At 37.8% G+C, this 5,177-nt stretch overlaps 1 long non-coding RNA gene across 1 annotated transcript; it reads left to right on the top strand.

The window, feature by feature from the left end:
- The first annotated feature begins 319 nt into the window (after positions 1-319).
- On the top strand, positions 320-3,359 carry LOC113783816. The gene is made up of 2 exons (XR_003469989.1): positions 320-580; positions 3,173-3,359. It is a non-coding gene; the product is annotated as an uncharacterized LOC113783816 (long non-coding RNA).
- Positions 3,360-5,177: the final 1,818 nt, after the last annotated feature.

The raw sequence follows: 5,177 nt of genomic DNA, 5'->3' as shown, positions 1-5,177 counted from the left end.
AGGTTTAATTATACAAGTGATAGCTAGTGGTACAATCGTTATAAGAATTTTTCAAAGGTTTCAATTTTTATTGCGCCTAAATTAGAAATACGTGTTTGCACGTGCGCGCTTAATTGAGGGACTTTGGACCATTATTTTGGGACAATTAAGAATGGATAATATTTATATAAATGTAAGTACCCTAGAGGTTTAGTGCACTAGTGCAACAAACGTAAGAGAAATCGAACACAAAACGCGCGCGTAGGGTACTAGTTATAATTGATTTGACGTATTAAAAGATTTGACGTCAAGCGTCTTTCGTACGCAAAGGCTTCAGAACCGCAGCTTCATTTCAATCTCATTTCATTTCTGCAAAGCTTCATGGACGGCTAGACAGCAAGAGACAACCGAGGCTTCACCATTTCTTTCTTCCAAAACTCATCCAAATCCTTACCAAAACTTCCATAGATTCTTACCAATCTCCACATTCATTTAGCTTTTCACTTGGACGGCAACTTAGCTGCAAAAGGAAGGAGCTATCCACGGTTTCTTCAAGCTTCAAAGGGGCCGAAAAATCTGTCCAAACCAGTCATCAAAGTAGGTACTAGTCAAGCACCTTGAACTTGTCTTATGGAAGTTGATCTATACATTTGAGTTGGAATCTTCACTTTAGTAGCTTGTATTGTTGGAAACGTGGGCTCTATGAACTCCCACTTTGGGTTGATGGCTGTGATGATGTTTGATGATGGTTTTATTGCTGAATTAGAGCTTAAGGAAGTAGATTAAAGGTGTATTGTGGACAGAAACGTTGTTGAACTCTTGAAGTAAAAAGTTCCCATTTTACCCCTGTTCTGTTCGGTCATTTTAATGCAGAAACTGAGGATTTAATGGCCTGATTATGTTGATTACATGTTGCAGAAGTTGTGTACAAAATTTCGTTGGAAAATATTGAGTTTTGGTTGATCAAACGAATTTATTTCAAAAACTAGTAATCTGGAAAACGGTTTCGCCGTAATCCAGACCAGTGTTTGTATTTCGTCCATAACTCCGTACTCCGACGTCGAAATCAAGTGCCGTTAGCGGCATTTGAAACTAGACGTTCCCATGTTTCCAACGGTGTATAATGGACCTTCTGGTTTCGTGTGTGTAAGCCACACCATTCATCTGAAGTCGACTGTCCTGTTTCTCCGTTCTGCCGAAATGATTTGATGATGCTGCAACTTTAGGCTTGATTTTGAACCAGTTGCATGCTGAAACTTAAAACGATTTCTTCTGTGAAGTTGTAGCCCTATGAATCTATTTTCTAACACTATCAACCATTTCCAATTCCAAGTTAAATTGAGGGAGTTATGATCAATACACGGCAACTGCCTCGTTTTTGAAAACCTTAGTTTTGGACAGATTGCCTTAAGGATTTTTCCAAATTTTGGTTGATTGAATGACCACCCTTCCGAGGGTATTTTTCCATGAAATTTGATAGAGAGATACCTTTCATATGGGAGTATTATACTGCAAAATTTGGTGTCAATCCAAGTCCGATTCGACACTTAATGAAAGGTCCAAAGTCAGAACCAAATCTGGAAATTTTGTAACAGTCTTGAATTTCTCCCAACTTTGAGCTATCATATCTGGGTGCTCGAAACTCCGATTCTTGAGCCGCTTGTTCTGTCCAAAACTTTACTTGTACTTCTAATTGAGTTATAAGTTTCAAGGGCCGGTTTACAACGACTGATTTTTGCCGAATTTCCAAAGTTAGCGAAAAACCAACCCCGGCTCAATCCTGGTAATCTAGAACAGCAACTTTAGGCTCATTTTTTGAATACCATCCACTTAGATTCATGGAATGATGTCTTCTAAGGACTTTTAGTACTTTTGAAGACGATTCCAACGGTACCAAATTCATCAAGTTTCGATTAGTAGAAAGAAAGTTATGATTTTTCAAAGATTTGACCAAAAATCGAAAATTCTGGAATTTCAGAGGAAATCCGCGAAGGAACAATTTTACCAGAATCCGGCCTTGAATCCGGCCAGTTTCTGGACGGATTGTCGGCCGGATTGGTGGTCAAATTTGAAAAAAAAGGGAGGTTAGCCACTGCCTCCAATCCGGCCAGGTTCCGGCCGGATTGTGACGTGGCCAACCCTCCTTCGATTTCGATCGTTCGTTTTGCAATCCTTTCGCTCGTACTCAATTCCAACCAATGATTTTAAGGATAATAATCCGATTTTCACTTAAGTCCTACACCCTTTTGAGAATCCAATTTCAAAAACAAGTCAAACGAAGTTTTCAAATATTTCCGAACCTTACCCGTGCCCAATCTTTCTCACCACTTGGGGACCTATAATAATTGTCTACTATTCGATGTTCAGGCACACACGAGGACCTCCAAGAGGACCCTACCGTGGAAGTTTGAACTCTCCCTCCAACCTACTTACTTGCATAACTGGTGAGTGTCAAGTGTATGCCTACTTGAACTCTAAAGTCTTGATTCATGATTGACTTACCTGATTATATGCTCGGTCTATTGGATTTTGAAAAATGGAGTCGAGTGTGTACTTAATCGCACTCGTTCTCATTTGGAACAAATGACTCATGTTTGACATGTTTTGCATGGTTTATATGACCTGAAATACATGTTTGAACCTGTCAAATGCTTGAATTTATGAAATGGTATGCTATGATTGCATACGTCGATGGAGTGAATCTCCTCGACATTTACATGATACACGGGGGACGCCCAAACTCATAGGCCGACCTTGGAACTCGAGCCGGCATGAGCCTGGTCGGGAACCTTGGTGAGCCATGAGAATTACATGATAAGCTTGATCTACTTGAGAGATCTCGCTTGGCATACTCGTGAAGTATCGCCTTATAAGTGTCGTGCGGGCCCGAAGTGGTGTATGGTGGACGGATGAGAAGTAAGTGGTGAATTACGGATATGAAAATATCAACCCGGTTGACGGAGAGTCATCACGGGGAGATATACAAATGACATCGACAAATGTGGAACTTAGCTCCTGAAAGCTTCCATATCCTTGAATTGTTTCTGGTTACATTTTGTCGGCGTTATTACTTACTTGCAAGTGATTACCTGAATTGTTATTTGGGGCTTGTAATTTGAATTATGTGTCTGCATGTGTGTTCTTGGCCTCACGAGCGTTTTTGCTCACCCTGTAGATTTGTTTTCCTTAACAGGTTTGAACTCGGAGGTAAAATGGAGAAGCCCTCTGATGTACTTTTGTTTAGGGCTTGTTATTACTTTTGGTTATGCCTTTGGTTTTGAAATTTTACTTTTGGTATGGAAATGTAACCCTTGGACGAAATGAAATCTGTATTCTGACGTGTGGTTTGGTGAATGGATGACTATTATTAGGTTTGAATACTTCCGCATTTATTGTATTTAAGTTATTGGCTTTTGTTGTGTGGTCCGGCTATAAGTTGAATGGAGTTGCTTGAGTCCTGGCGAGAGTTAGGCAGGCGTCCCGCGGATACCCTTTGGTTCGCCTTAGGGAGAAGTGGGGGCGTCACATCCTCATCTATCAACTATGCTATAGGTTGTTTTCTCTAGACGGTTCCTTTGCCAGATCAAAAAATTTTCTCAAACTTTTCAATTTTCTTCTCCTACTGGGCTCTGAAGTTTTTACCAACACTTTGTTATTTAATTTCTTTTCTAATCTTGTATTTTAAGAATGATTTCTTCTACAGCGTTCATCAATCCAATGTTTTCTTAGCAAGTTAAGGGTTTAAAATAGTAGCTCCATCAGACTCAACTATTTGTTTCTTTCGAGAATTCATTATACTAGAACTTTTTTGGATGGAATGAAGTTTGATTCAAGTGATGTGGGTAGTCTTTCAAGTTCACATTTAGTCAAAAGTTGTAAGGCCCAAAGACATCCTAAGAGGGGGTGAATTAGGTTGATCACACAGACTAAGCAAATAAAACAAGTTTTCACCCAATAAAAGTACTCCAAATAATTGCACAAATTCACAATTATAAAACAAATGTAGAGTAATAAAAATTGCACAATTGAATAACAAAAATGAAAAGAAAGAGATAGCAATTCAAACCAAAACTTCCAAGTTCTTTCCAAACTTGAAGTCAACTCCAATTCAGTGGTCACTTCAACTGATGGTGTTGCAAACCATCTTGTACATAAAGAAGATCATTTTTTGCTCACCTTGAACATTCTTTACTTGAGTGAAAGAGGTTTACAACTCTTCTAGTTAACCCTCACTATATTACAATTGATTTCCAACTAACCAACCAACCAAGAGTTAGGGCTAATCTGGACTGTCTCATACATTCTCGTTTACATTCTCGTTCCACAAGACTCTCTTGTATATACATGTAAATATACAACAGTTTATAAATAAATAAATAAATAAATAAGCTTCTATTGTATCCAATCTATAGCAGTCTTTTGTGTTATTAATTGATTCATCTTGAAGACAAACACAAGATAAAATTTGTTGTATCCAATCTGCAGCAATCTTTTGTTATTAATTGATTCACTCTAAAGACAAAAACAAACTAAAGCAAACGGCTGATTAACTCCAACCATAACGAGCAAAAAAGTAGCCTAGGCAACCTGGCACGCAAGTGTTAGGCCCCAATTCCGCTATCCTAGTAATTAGAATTGCAAACGAGTCGAGATTTAGATTAATCGAGTCGAATCTCTACTTAATTTTATCAAACATGAACTTGATCTCGAGGTTGATGAGCTTTCAATGTAAAGCTCGAGATTAAAAAAATCAAAAATAAAAATTTATTTTTTAAAAATGAATAAAATAATAATTTTTGTTAACAAATAATAAAATATTAGTGATATATATGTAATTTCACTATTAAAATAAAAAATAAAAATATATAAAATCGAGCCGATCCACGAATTAACGAATTAAATATTTTTAAACTCGAATTTAAGCTTGAATTCAACTTAAACAATTTGAGTTCGATGTTGATCAAACTAGAGTTGAGTTTTGACTTGAACTACATGATCAACTTGCGAGCAACTCGTCGCAGCCCTATTCGTAACTCACGAATAAGGCAATGGATGGACGGAGGCCGAAACAGAAACAGAGTGATTGACATACAAAATGTCGACCCAAAAGAAGAAAAGATCAAGCATGGGAACCAGGTTTATTTAGGGAACCTTTTTCTTGGGCCAGGTCGTCTTTCCACAATTAGGTATAGAAAATT

The sequence above is a fragment of the Coffea eugenioides genome, chromosome 9 (genome assembly GCF_003713205.1).
Source record: "Coffea eugenioides isolate CCC68of chromosome 9, Ceug_1.0, whole genome shotgun sequence".
In the NCBI taxonomy this organism is placed as follows: Eukaryota; Viridiplantae; Streptophyta; class Magnoliopsida; order Gentianales; family Rubiaceae; genus Coffea; species Coffea eugenioides.
This window is presented reverse-complemented; position numbering and strand designations above follow the sequence as displayed.